This window comes from Diadema setosum, chromosome 7 (genome assembly GCF_964275005.1).
Source record: "Diadema setosum chromosome 7, eeDiaSeto1, whole genome shotgun sequence".
In the NCBI taxonomy this organism is placed as follows: domain Eukaryota; kingdom Metazoa; phylum Echinodermata; class Echinoidea; order Diadematoida; family Diadematidae; genus Diadema; species Diadema setosum.
The window spans coordinates 29,709,096-29,724,967 of record NC_092691.1 but is presented as its reverse complement, the minus strand read 5'-3'; positions in this window follow the sequence as shown (position 1 = coordinate 29,724,967).

The following is a 15,872-nucleotide window of genomic DNA, read 5'->3' as shown; positions in this document are numbered from 1 at the left end:
TCTGTAAATATCTACCTATGAGATTACAATTTGTATGCTGTTGAAAACAATGTGCCAGGATCGTACTGTAACCTTTACAGTTCAACGGCGAGCTAGATGACGATAGCTCGATTGCATTGTACACAGCACTCAGTCAGTACCGAGGCGATGGTCAATGGTGATGCCGATGTTAGAAGAAATTGTCGTTGTAAAGAAATAGTCGTTGTAAACGTAGACAGTTAACAGTACAAAAAGGCAGCCAAAAAAAGAAGAAGAAGTAGAATAAAATGTAGAAAGAGAGAGAGAGAGAGAAAAAAAGAAGAAGAAGAAGAAAAACGGCAACCATACCATCGCCATCTAGTATCCCTATCGGAGGGGCAGGGTGAATTTCTGTTGTATGGAACGCTTTTTGACAAGTACCATACTTGTGATGTATGTGGGTAAACTCGGCCTATGTAGCTGGTAAACTCGGCCACTTATAATGCGCGCTTAGCCTTAGGACCAACAACCAAGTTTACCCATAACTACGCCTTACGATAAAGTCCACTGCAATTTTGACTAGCGATAGCTTGCGGTGGGTTTACTTTGAGCGATATCTAGCGCCATTGCTCCATTGCAGGATATTGAAAAATCGTAACGTTAGGCTGTTATAGATAAATGGATAAAGAGAATCTCCGCACTCTGTGCGCTATCTGGCAATCTTCTGCGATGCGACATCATATCACAAGGAATTGCAGTGTAAGGTAGGCTTTATGTGATCGCATGTGAAGCTTACCGGTACCACAATAATCATGTAAATATTTTCATGCTTTCTTCATTCACTACTGCAGATGCAAACCACCTTGCGCAGCGCAGGTGAGGTGTACAATGTATACAGTGTGTATGTACATACTTCAAGCACTTTTATTACTGTAAAACGAGGAATTTTTGCCTGCATTTTAATTTCGCGAATTTTGCGAGCGCCAAGATTCGCGAAATTAAAATGCACGCGATAGTTCTTGTCTACACTACATGTATATGCATTGAATGCCAGTGGAAGTTCGCGAAAATTTCATGCCGCAAAAAAGGCCGTCGGCTCCAATTCGCGAAAAATTCATGCCGCGAATAGATGTATATCATGTTTTACAGTATACAGAGACATTGACACACACATGCACACACATCCCGACACGAAATCCCACACACATGCATGCACACAGTACCGGAACACATACTATTGACCTGATAGATACAGTGGACTCCCGTTATAACAAAGTCCTTGCGACCGGCGAATGAATGAACAATAGAAATACATAGGGTTGATAATGTTGCGGTCCTAAATTTTACTTCGCTGTAACCGGAATTTCGTTATAACCATGTTCGTCATAATGGGAGTGCACTGTACTCAAAGATGCATGCACTGCTCGATTTAGGGTATATTGTACACTGATAATATAGGCCCCTAAAGTGCATGATTGTCAAAAATGATTGGATGCCAAGGCCAAGGAAGATGCAAGTGTACATGTATGTACCCTATTAAAAGCACATTGGGTAAATGTTAATAATTCTTCTTCCAGTTGAGTACAGACCGCCATTGGCATATTGGCGTTGGTAGATGCACTATTGCTTGTCACGATGCCCAGGTGAATAGTGCAAGTAAACACTCTAGAAAATTTTACAACTCGGCATATTGTATAAATATGTGGCTATAAAGAAACAGAAGAGGCTTTACTGAGCCTAGTTCGACAGCATCACCACTTTTCCCCTTATTAGCTGCAACTATGGATGCGTTCGAGCGCTCTAAAGCGAACCAAAGCGAACTGAACTAAAGCGTACCGTACCATGCTAATTTTGGAGCGTTCGAGCGCTTTGTGGAGAAAGCGTACTCACGAGTTATTTTTAGAAAGGTCACGCTTGTTTGTAGCAAGAATGTCATTCACCCCTGGCGCTTGAACTACTTACAGCTGTCCAGAACAATAAGAATGATGTTTTTGCATTGTGACGTATGCGCATGATACGCGCATGCTTTACAACGAACTTTTGGTACGCTTTGGTATGCTTTTGGAGCACATCGGGAAGTGGTGCACTTTTGGCTCGGTACAGTACGGTACGGTACACTTTAGGAGCGTTCGAATGCTCCTCTGGCGCGGGTACGGTACGGTACAGTTCGCTTTAGGAGAGCGCTCGAACGCACCCTACATGTATGTGTACAATAGTATATTATAGAGTGTTAATGTTGTCTAGAGGTTTAGACGCTTACCTATAACATGAGGCTCATAAGAAGACTGATTTGCAACTGATGTTGGAATATTATCATATAACCATATTTCTATAGCCTGTATCACTTCAGTCTCTTTGTGCTCAAAAATGAAGAAATGGGGGGGGGGGGGGGGTGGTTGAGCAGATTTACATCGAGTCCTCAGTATATTGTAGCGTAGTGACAGGCTGTAGCATTTTGTGTGATGGTACTGGTATGTAACTGTATAGTCCACATGTTGTATGAATATTATTTACAGACAATATAGCTCATTTGTTCAGTAAGTAATCTTAATCCAATGCAGCATTTGATTAGAAAATAAGCAACCACTTAAGACTTTTATAGTGAATATAAGCTCATCTTTTCCTTCTTTATAGAAACTACAACAATTAAAAAAAAAAACCTTCCATTTATCAACAACAAAGAATATTTTTTCGTAACACTGGTGTCACTGCTGTTTTAATCATACTGGTTGTCCTATTGATGCATTATCTGTGCTCATGCTTCGTCTAAGTCTAAGAAACACTGCCTCTGCAAAGCTTTTGTACATACAATGTACATGTACAGTGTATTTGTTGGTAATCTGTGCAATCATTGAAAGAGGTACATGTACAGTGTGTTTGACTTTCTCTTGTATTTTGTCTCTTTTTTTGTGGAATGATTGAAAAAAAAATAGAGGTTTACATATTTTGTAGTTCAATGACCAAATAAATGATGATGCATTCTGACCATTAATTGACTGTGTGATAGTGATTACTGTGTATAAAATTCTAACCCATGGTCAGTTTTGTCTGTGTGTAACCCACCCTTTGCTCCCAACAATGTTGAATAGTAAGAGCTATGGCTTATGTTGTTTTATCACTGACAAGACAAAGCATGGAAATACTTTTTTTTCCCCCAAATTGTGTGGTAGGGAGGTAAAAGGTCTTAATTCTTGACATGCGTGTACAGTAGGAAAAATTCATTTTAAAGGTACGATGTATGGAGCTGCTGCAGTGTGTCTACGACGTACACGTAGGAACCACCCTTTTTACAACACATTTAATTTACTCTCTACTGATTCACCAATACACCGCATAGCTCACTGGGGCACTCAATAGGTATCCGCTGGGCATCCTCAACACCTTGGCCAGTTTTCTGTGAATGGGATTGCAACTGATTCTGGAATGGAATGCAAAGAGATTTAGATTCTTTTGTGCCCTTTGCAAATCCGTTGCTGTCACTAGAGGAGGCCTAAATCCTTCCAAGTTGAGGCCTTTTCAGTTTTACAAGTAACCTTTTGTGTGGGTGATCTTCTTTGTACATAGAATACTTAGTCTGTACAGTGTATTGTCATTAGCAGAGTTGATCAGGATTTGACCTTCACTGTTTTTACTATGAGGGTCAAATTGTTCCAGTGCAGACCAAAGTTTGAATAGTTTGAAACTTTTATTCAGCAACATAAGGGGATGTTTACTGGCACATCCTTGTCTTTTTGTTTCTATTGTGATGGTTTTAATGTAGACCTTGAAAGTTAGTGTGTCATTTTCTGAGAAAGCAAATGATGGGAGATGCATGCCAGGGGGTGTTTATGTACAGACTGCTAAAATTTCGAGAAGTTGTCTTGCATCTTTTGCTCTATTGACAAAAGAATGTACCGGATAACTATGATGGTAAGTTTAAATGTAAAAGCAGTATTAATCGTTTCATCAGGTAAAAATGCTTACAGTAAGTTGTACACAGAATTATAGAACACTGTCCTTGAACATTATGTTACTTGATGGCACGTCAAGTTCTCAATTCATGTCCAGTAAGCACCTGACCATGCAGATCCTTACATTCAAACAGCAAATTGTGTTTGATGTATGATATTAAGATTCTCATTAAAAAGCCAAGCCAAACCTGCTCAGGGTTACATGCATCAGTTGTAAAGGTTTCATACAAGCAACTTTCTCTTTGATTTATTCCCTTTTCATCCCCTTTCATTATGATGAATAGTGGTACCACCTGACTTGAACCAAAAATAATATCCCTTTCCTCAACCCTTGTCAGCAAACAATTGATTGTTTTCTTGTCAGCAAACAATCAGTGGACCAAATAGCCATCCAAGCAAAAGCCATCAAATTCTTATTAAATTTTATGAGGAAAGTGATGAAACATGTCAATTTGAAAAAAAAAAGAGGGAAAATGAAATAAAAAGGAATCTGGAGTGAATACTCAATCTTGAGTGATACATGCCATTAAAACCAAGACAACAACAGCAACAACCTTCCTCTCTTTGTACCATATTGTTTTTGCACTAAGCCACAACTAATCATGCATGATTCCTACTGAAGTCAAATTGCAGAAAAACAAGAAATGTGTTCAGAGCGGAGCGCACACACTGTGTATGATTGAATTGTTGGTGCAATCTATGACCTTAGTTCTTTCTCAGTATCGTAAATGTACAGTAAGTTGGGCAAACCATGGACCTAGAAAACCTTCTTGTCAGCGTTGCTATTGTAATTTCCTAAGCTTGCACATGGTTAGGATTTGAAATGCTGTCTGCCATTGAGGTCAGTATTAAGAAGGGCACTGGATTGTGAACACAATACAAGCAGCATACTGTATTTATGGTCATTTGTGTGTGCATTAATGGACCCATGGGGCTGTCCATGACGAGTTCTTATTTCAAATGCAGTATATATGCTGGTATGCCTTTTAGCACAAAGTTCAGTGTATAGTATTTATTTATGTTTAAATCAGAGTGAAAGCTGTATCATAGCATTTTTGTTTTCATGCCTGTTGCATTTAGTAGGCCTACACATATGCAATAAGTCAAGACATGGATGGAATTTGCTCAGTAAGTCTGGACTCCTGGCATGTGAAATGAAGTATTGGAGGTTAGTGTAAATTGATCAATGTCCTAACAGTGTACCATTTGAAAATACTGTACATCTGTTCAGTGTTTAGTGCTGATGTGGTTGCAAGCAAGAATATTGTACATGTTCAAAACAGTGTGCCAATTTACACAGTTAACTGCTGTCTTTGACATTGTGAAAAACTGCTAAATCCTGAGATCACACAAGGTGCAAATAACATTGTTTCACTGTCAAGAGACAAAATTCCATATTAGCAGTCTTATTATTTCATTACATTTTATGGTGTATACATTATTAAAGCAATTCACACTTCTACAACTGTAGTAACTTAATACAAGGCATATTTTTTTTTTTTTTTTTTTTTTTACTCTTTGGAAAGAAAACTGTAATTTGCAGTTTATTCTTGAATTTCTTCAAAATGTTCAATGCAATTTGTGATCCAAGAGGAGAGGATTGAATCCCCTTTAATACACACATACATAATTGTGTACATTGTACATGTACACAATTAGCTTTGACAGTGTTTGCATCAGCATTAAAGCAGCTGCCAAATCCTATATTCCTATACATTATTGTTTTGTGTTACATACATGTACTTAAGATTCTCAGCAATTGTTGTAGTGTCCTTTGTCATGTCATGTCTGTATTGAATAACTCTGGATTGCTTGAAAGATACATGTAAGTCCATTTCTAGAGCTGATTGTTAGTGACATTGCAGGTTTTATTTTCTCCACATACACTTGTGGATTGCATTCATCTTCAGTTTTATTTGATTTGTCACATGAGAATGGAATAGTTCATTTGATTGCAATCTGGATAAATACTGTTGACAAGTGGAATGTACATGTACGGGTTTGTTTAAATCAGAAGATTTAGGATGCATGATGTTGAATTAAGAGGAGAAGTTCTACAGCCCAAAGACATAAGGGTGTGTTTTAAATAAACTCACTCCTGGTGCAGAATAAAAGGTTTCCAAACAATACACAGGGAGTTTCGGGCTGTTGATAAACACAACGCTGTTTTGATTGTTAGGTTAGAAACATGTTTCTGAAATGCCGAAAAATATACAATCACAAATATGTTTTCAGCCTGAAATGCATTTCTGTAGAGTTTGAAACACGTTTATAGCTCGGACCTGCCCATGTCGAGCACTGCCAACCACACATCTTCGCTCCTTAGGTCAAACTGCGCAATGGACCTGCGCAGTGACAAGGCCTCTCAATTGACTTACAACAGAGTTGATAGAAATGCAACAACACGAGAAGTGTGATCCAAAAGGCATTGGCAAGAGTGTTTTGATAGTGGGTATTGAGAGGCGTTTCAAACATGGAAAGTTGATAAACGCAGCTATACATGTAGTCCATTTTCAGACTGCAGTGATAGTGTCTTGTTTGTGATCATGTTTGTTATTACATTTCTAAGTGCATTCAAAGTAATACAGATGTTCAGACACTGAAATGGACTTCCCCTGCTGTTCGCAAATGGGAACATCAGCAGCTGTGTTGCAAACTCGGGGCTCTCTGTATAGCTGTATACATGTATACATGCATGCACTCTGAGTATACAGTAAATGTTTGTGGATGCATACTGTACATCATCCTGTAGGCCTACATACATGTTTCTGTAGAGCACTTGGTTTGTTGCCAGCAGTACATTGAATGAAGATCAAGCTAAGCTTCATCTCCATACACTGTACAAGTGTACATGCAGGTACACTTGTTTTAGATGTCAAACTGTGAAGACACACACCCAGAACTGAGAAAAACTAATGTAGGAAACATCTAAAGACAAAGATTAGGCAAATATGATAATGGAAATATGTTTGAGAAAAATGAGAGTCATATTTGCTTCTTTGATTTACAAGTTTATTTGTACAAATAGTGTACAATCAAATTACAGTGTACAATTAAAGTCTATTTTTTTTTTCATTGACTCCATGCTTGCCCAGGCAGCCACATACTGTGATTGTAATGTTTGATATGATAGAATTGTCAGATGAATTGACAGCAATATTGATATCATCTTCCACAGTCGTGTTCTCGGACTTTGGAGTACAGTGTACAGGACGTGTATACATGTACTGGGGAAACCTCCCCATTGCCCAATCGTTTTGTGTCATTCCCCAGATCTCCATCAACACATCAAGGTACATGTATGTACAGGCAGTGCTGCAAAATGTAGAGCTGTACAATGGGTGTGTGGTGCTTGCTGAGTCGCACTGTGGATTTGCGGAAAGAGAGCTGCAATTGTACACATATGTAGTCGATTTTATTGTGCCAAGAAAAGATGTTCACATGACTCATTGGGCATGTACCTTTTGTTATGGTCTGTGTTTATGGCTGCCTTCCAATCCAGTCCATGTACTCTTGATATTTTTGCAAGGTACGATCTGTATGGGGACTGATGCAAGTGCCCTTGAATAGTTCTGTGCACTCAATGCAGTAGGGCCTCAATGCTACATGCAGGCCTACATGTACAATGTGTACAGTGTATTTTCATCTGTACAGATGTACATGCACAGGTATATTGTATGTATGGATGCAGACCATATGTCCAGTAATTGCCATGATTAACAAAGCTACCAAGTCTCACGCATTCTGCATGAGACTCAAGCATTTAGGGTCCGTCTCACGATCTCATGCATGGCGCCCATTATTCTCACGCATCGGGCGATGTCTACAACTTGGGCCTATAATAATGAGCATAGCTCAAAGGATTTAAGTGATAGTTGCAATTGAAGGTATATATTTCCCTTTTGTCTTTCAAAATCAGTAAAAAATATAGCCACTTAGGCCCTAAGTATGCACGTGATCGCACCATTAAGAGCTAAAAATTGAAAAAGCCCCCTATCGGGACGTGGGAGGGGGGAAACCCCTCCCACACTCTCGCTCGCTCGCACATTCGCGCGCCGAGATGCCGAGTCATGAAAATCTCACTCACAGAATTTTTTTGAACTTGGCATCCCTGGATTAACCTTGTACATTTATAGCATTCTTAACAAATAAGATATGAGACACATACGCATGTATGATTGTATGCCTTTTGGACTTTATGCAGGTCTGTGGAGAACAGTTCAAATGTTAAATTGTTTTTTTTTTTTTCTTTCTGCGTAAGGTTTTGTTTATGCCAGTGTACTGTACACCTATGACAAGGTACAAGTGTATGCAAGTACAATTTGAACACATGTAAGCACATGACCTCTCAATGAATAATTCATGAGTTACGAGGAAAGACATGGGGGGGGGGTGGAGGGATGTGAGAGGGACGGGGTAAATAGAGGAAGGATACAACAAATCAATACAACTTCTGTGTGCAAGGCTAGGTCATACTACACATACAGTGTACTGTATGTAAACAAACACAAAGTTGAAAGGACACCATTCATGTGAGGTTTTGGGAAGAGTTTCTGTGGGTTGAGGGTGATGTTACATCATACGTGGGGTATGTACATGTACATACAAATTCTGTTAGTGTACAGTAATGTACATATATGTATTTTACATTTTGAAGTGGTTGTTGTTAGCCAGTGCATTGTCTTTAGAAACCAAGGGATGTGTGCCCTGTAAATCTTTAGAAAATTTCCTTTTGGCTTGAGACAGACAGACAGACAGACAGACAGACAGACACACACACACACACACACACACACACACACACAATCGTGTACACACACACACACACAATTGTGTGTGTTTGTACAATATACTGTTCACACGTACACATAGTGAAAACTATCGTTAAAGCATAGACCATCCAAGGCAAATGGGAAAGGCTGGTTTTTATGGATATTGTTTATGGATGTATGTTAAATGCTCGGAAGGGATGCCAATTTGAATGCAGTGGTTGTAATTTAATGAAAGTTGGTCGTAATAGACAGGTCATTGCAGGTTTTACAAGTTTTATTTTTTCAGCTGTCCAGAAGTTTTTTTGAATGAATCTTTTTGAAGATTTATACAGTGATAGCATTGCACTGTGAGTTTATTCATGTGGGTAATAGAAATGTAGATGTTTCCCCACATGTTGTGTTCGATGTATCTGGGAGCAAATCTGAATATGTAGTGTAGTCCTAATGTTTTCGCAGTTCATATTTAAATTTGTTGTCGAGTTGAGACTGTAAGAGAATGTCAAATAGATAAACAGTAAGGCATAAAACCATGCATTGTGTGTGTGTGTGTTGGGGGGGGGGGGGAATTGTAATACTTTGTCATGTGGAATCTTTGTGAATGCTTTATGGCACCGAGGACACAGAATGCATCAAAACTTATGATCACAGATACATGTAACTATCAATGAGATTAGTTTTCATCTGTTCTTGTGTGCATATCATCTTATTAAAGTGGTTGTGAAATGAGAATACCTCTTAAGATTGCTAGACTGCATTCTTTCAACCTCATTGTGTTTTGTATAATGGTAGCTCATGATATGATACAGTACATTGTATGCAATGTCTAACTCCGTTTATGTGCACATACAATGTACACTCATTCTATCTTGGTTTGAGTGCAGTTTTTAGTCCCAGGAATTTGTTTTTATACTTTGAGGAGATAGATTTGAAAGATTGCTGGATAAACTGTGTGAATGCCACACAATTTTTCTTGATGATATGATAAAATATATGCACAAACAATACAACTGTAGTCTTTTCCATTGCTGGATACTACAGTACAGTCTGTCAACATTGTATAGGGCAATTCCACGGTAACTGACGTTACACGTAAGGATTTTCATGAAATTGTTTACCTTGTAGTTTTGTGAATGGAAGCACCTTGGGCTTGCAATTAGCATTGATGACTAAGTTCATGAGAAGGAAGAAATTGGTGGAAAGTTTTTCTCTCAAACTGCACTTCTTATCACATAGCAAGTGAAAATGTGTCGGTAACTGACATTACGGAAAAAGGACATGGGAAATTATGGTGTAGATGTAAATGGAAATATCTCATGTCCCTGACTTTTAGCCTTTATGTGTTTAATATGGCAATACACCTAGGTTCTTAGGAACAGGTGTGCAAAATAATGTGCACTTTAGTTGTCTCCTTTTACCACCATGCCAATTTCAGTGAAGGCATGACGGTAACTGACGTTACGTAACTGACGTTACGCTTACATTTGCCATAGGGTTTACACATGCAAAATCATGATTGGGAATAGTTATGTGATATTTCATAATTCTGACCATTCAGAATGATTTGGTTGATATGGAGTCATACCTTGGTTCATCAGTCATAAATACACAATGAAATGAAACAGTAGTCCATTTTCTTTGTGTTCTATGAAAACTTAAAGGTAAACATGTCAGTAACTGACGTTACGTAACTGACGTTACACATACTTTGCCGTGGGGTTTACAGAGAACTAATTTATTTAACAGGTTATTATACTGCTGCAATGTACCAGTGACAATCCCAGGCAACTACAGCAACAAATTAAAACAAAATCTAAAGACACAAATGATATTGGGTGGGCCCTTAGGGGGAACCCCCCCCCCCCCCATGCCATAGCACAGTTGGGCAAAAATATTGTAAATGCGCAAGAGGATATTTCTTGACATTTGTCTGAAGATTTAATTTTTATTCAACATTTATGATTACACAGAGCCATTAATAGATTAAGCAGTTTTAAGTATAAATATATTGACATGACTAAGGGCTTTTTTGTTTGTTTGTTTGTTTGTTTTTTAATGAACAGGAAAGTTTTTATCTACATAGAGTGCTCCACCCATAATACCTTGTAGTACTACACAAAACATGGATATTTTTGTGCTTGAAAAAAATATCAAAATATCTTCCAGGTCATGGGGTAAAAAACATGTATCAACTCATAAATATGCATAAATATGCATAAATATGATTGAAATCTATTGTGATATAATTCTCCTTCTTTTCTTTATTTTACTACTGATGATCTCCATCATCAATTGATTTAAATGAAAAGTGTCGCACTTTTAATATTTCTCGGTGAAGAAGAAAAATAAATGCTTTTTTGGTCAAAAGAGCATTATTGTTTCATTCCTAGCTTGAAGAAATTTAACTGTTTTTCTTTTCCTTTTCACTGATATATCACGGCTTGCAAATACATTCGAGATACCAAGAAATCGGACTTTGCGATGAAAGAATATTAAAATCAATATAAAAAACTCTTCCTGTTCATAATTATCATGTGTTGTATTACAAAATGTCCCTGCATGAATAGAATAAAGTAATCAACAAATACACACTGTAAGAACAATTTTTTTTTTAAAGCCCTATAGAATCCTCTCTCACTTTGAGCAACATCAGTGTTAAGTTTCAAACAATAATGAGTACATGCCTTACATACCATATGATACAAGATGAGCCATGTTAACTACACCACACATTTAAAGTGCAAGAGAAGAAATATCTGTGCATTTGCCTTGAGGTAGAAACTTGACTAAGCTTCTTGAAAAAAAAAAAGAAAGAAAAATGCCAGCGAAAGCAAACATTGGTGAAGATTGTTAAACTGTTGGTATACAGCTGTGCAGAAGTTGTTTTTTTTTTGTTTTTGTTTTTTTTTTTTTTTTTTATAGAAAATGTGGTTAACGTGCAATCATGTCACTGATTAGGCCTACAAACTTTGGTAGCTTTATCATCCCGTAGGACTGGGAATGTACTAATTTGAGTGCATATACTGCATTTGGCAAACTAAACTTCCAGATTATTTAACCTTAAACTTGTGCTGAATCAAAAATCGAAAGCTCAAGCCCCCCCCCCAAAAAAAAAAGATAATCATGGTAAATGAATGAATAAATGAATTTAGAAATAAAAAAAAATAAAAAAAAAAATACCTGGTATCCATGGACATACCATCACTTCCTATGAAAGGGATTGCTGCTCTCTGTTGTAAGTTGACTTCCCAGATGTATTGAAATGGCCAAAAGTCAAAAAATTTGCCTCAGTTATAATTACTGTCATGGTAACTGACGTTACATACTCGTGTATGACGTTTCGGTAACTGACGTTACACATTTTGTAGTGTTCATTTTGACTCTCCAGTATGCCAAGTATCCTTATTTCTGGTATTGAAATAAAGGCATATGGGCATACATTAGAAATCCCAAGTTACATCATACAGCTCACTTCCTTTGATGAATAAACTTAAAAATTCCTTGTTTTTGGTAACTGACGTTACATCCATCATTATCAAAGTAATTAACAGTTTTTATCAAATTCTTTAAAGCTACCAGCTTTTTTTTCTATCGTGTGGTAAAAGACTTCTCTGGTAACTGCATACATATGAAAGATTGTTGTTTAGAGTACTAATAAAGTGGATATACAGAGAGTAAGTTATGCGACAATACACTCTTTTCACCATTGAGTTATAGGCATATTTTGGCAGCCATTTTGAAAATCAAAATGGCCGCTTTTATTGAAAAACATAATGATTCTTAAAACTTCAACTCAAGTACTGTCTGAAAATGTATGGTGTTTGAAACAAATATCATTTTGAATTTTTGGCACCTGTGTCCTAGTTACCGTGGAATTGCCCTATAGATTATTCAACTATAGTGTTACAGTACACAGTTCCTTTGCTTACAAGTTACAGCAATAACTTGTAGAGCTCTATGTAACACAGTCACTGTAGTAATTCAACTCAAAGATAGGGTAATTTGCACAGATGTAGAAAGTAGATGGAGAAGGGGGTGGGAAACAAAGGGCTCAGAACAAAGATAAAAGGGTTGAATTTTCATGCACATTACCTGTTTTTGTACCCCAAATGATTCCATTCACTTAATTCATGGAATCATTCGATGACTCATCATGATCAAACGAAATGAAATAAAATTTGTGAACGTGATAACGATTCATGGTTTTTACGAGTGCTTTGACACAATAGACACCCTTTTTCAGACACCCACACTGGCCCACACACTTTTAAAGTTTGTGCACACGTGTGAAAGAGGTCTTTAAAAAAAATGAACAAAGAAGATTTATAAAAGAGTGGCCTGCGATGTGACAAAAGCGGCTGAAGCCCACAGACTTTCTTGTCTCCAGTTCATTGCTTCAGTTCCAGGCCAGCGGAGATTGCTCAGTTATGGCTGATCCATTGGGACCCAATGTTTGTTTGAATAGTGAATTTTGCTCTTGAGTACATGATGAATGGATAGTATACCCCATTTTTAGGGAATGATGGATGATAACCGTCATTATGCAAAGGGAGGCCGGGGACAAATTGCGCGCATGGTAATCTCACATTTGTCTGTTCTCATGTGGATTATCTCCCATCGGTGTAATGGCGCAATCAGGATTTCGGGTACTCAGGATTAGGTTTATGGCTCAGGGTTTGGGGATTAGGGATGGGGGTTGGGAGAAGGGTTGGAAATTTTATGATGTAGGAGTCTCACTTGGGATAATTTTAGGGTAATGGAAATGTGGATGTTTCTCACATGTTTTGTTTGATGAATCAGTGAGCAAATCTGAATTAGCCAAATTAGGGATGGGCCAATGACATTATGCTGTTTGCACTGGTCAGGACGTTCTTACATCAACAGGGTATAATGGCAGTTGTTTCAGAGACTGTTCAAAGCATTGTTTATCAATGCCTCTAGTGTGCAAAAGTTGAACTGTATGCTTTGAAATATTAGAGTTTCTAATATATGAAAGAGAGTATAACAAATGTATTGAAAATAATACAAGAATGTAAATGCTTAAGAAAAAAAAAATGAAAATATACATGTACCGTACTGTACATGTGATTACATGTAAGCCCTACTGGATAAGACTGGATTTACCTTTCAATAAAAGGTATATAATTAGAATGATTATAATGTGTATTTATAGACCTCTTTATAGTGCAGCATAATTTTCATGTGTTGGTTGCTCTGAACTTTTTTTTTTCTTTTTCCCTTGTTTTCACACATTTAAACATTAGGCCTATCCCTCAACTCAATGATGTTCTACAATTTCTGAAATTGAGCTCCCCTACCACAAATGTTCAACAGTGGACATCTTTGAGCAGGGCCGGACTGCCTGAATTTTTGTCTTGAATAGTACAATATCATGTTGATTGTTTGAGTTTGTTATATGGAAACATACTGTAGGCCCATCCCTTTCTCTCTCACAATACATTTTTTTATCATTTATTTCTTGTGTCATTGCATGGTTTGACGTGCCAAGTGCGTTCCATGTCTTTATTAAAGCGCGGTGTATCCGAGGTCTCGACAAACTGAACCAGTCTTACATACAAAGAAGGACTCATGCCTCCAAAATTGATCACAGTGGTCGCTATTTTCGATCTTGACACAGTTGCGCAACCCTTTCTACCAAGTACAGTTGTAGGCGTGGTCTTCACACAGTGTGTACTTGCACTTGAGCTGTATGAAAGAAAAAGGAGAATATATTGAAGGGGTTTCCCCATTGAACCTTTTGACACATCTGGGTGCTGTGCAGTTGGATTAGTGGCTCTCTTTGTCTCCTGTTGAACTAATCAATGCAGTCTAGGACTGAGTTGTGAAGCCATTGTAGCATCTCCACCTGCTTCACTGTAGACACAGTCCAGCTGGAAGGAAGCCTTTGTTTCCCTGCATCTTGAACTTTGTAAACACTTTGTCTAATAGCAGGAAGACTTTGACGCTCAGAGCTCTGTCAACATCTACAATGTACATGTACATTCACTCTAATGTGCTGTGGCAGATTATTGCCATTTTAAAAAGTGTGTTGGTAACATCACATCAGTGCAGTAAAAAAAAAAAAATGATGCAAACTCCTCCCCCTCACAACAGATAATCAAGTCATTGTTGCAGCAGTGTCAAATGCTTGTACTGCAAAAGGTGGGAATGTTGTACAAATGTACATAATTTGAAACAAGGCTATACAATGTACTAACATGTTTAATACTCACATTTTTTTTTTTTTTTGGGGGGGGGGGGGTTGATAGTGAGCTTGTATTTGAAAGTAATTCATTAATGATGGTCATATGGAGTACATTTAAATTGTTTATGATTGCAGTCCTTCGTCTATGCATGCATTAGTCATGAGAGAGGCAATTTGTGAAACACTCTTTTACATCCGATCCTACAGATCGCGTAATACATACTGCAGGGTGAAGTACATGTACACTGTAGTGCTTGCCCTACCCTTGTCGTACAATATACGGTATGACACACGATTTGTGATTGGCTGTCTTCTATCATCCCACGGTTATAAGCCAAAAGCTGCCAGCAGGCATCTGAACTTGTCTATTCATTCATGTGTTTTTGCAGGATTGCTATGCTGAATGGAAGGGTTGATTTATTGACTTTTCTGCTTATAAGCATCGTCTGGTTTTTTATTTCTTTTTATTTTAATAATTTGGGTTTACATTCATCTGCCTGTGCCTTATAATGTCAATATTGCCAGCAATATCATATGAAATTGTCCTGTCTACATTGTCTGGTGTGTTCAGCTTGGGATGTTTGGCATTGGCTTTGTTCTTGCCAAATCAGATTTTTATATCAAGTGACGGGGGCAAGGTCCCAGTCCTTTTCGATTTAAATAATGAAAAAAAAATCATTTTCTGAAGGAACAATATTATTCTTGTTCTGAATTTATGATTCAGTACATGTTGATATAGAATTGACAAGCTATTATTGCATAGACTTGCAGTGAATCACTGCTTCCATTTCTTAAATTCAAACATACCGTAACTACTGGCATTGCACAACCTGTGTTTCTTTAACATGTGATATCATGTAAAGATTAGTTCATTTAACATGAAAATAAATGTAATGTTCCTTTTTGTTACTATCCATAAAGATTTTATTTCTAATTCAGTAGACGTTCACAAATTGTACATGTACATTGTATGTGATGTGTGTATTACAT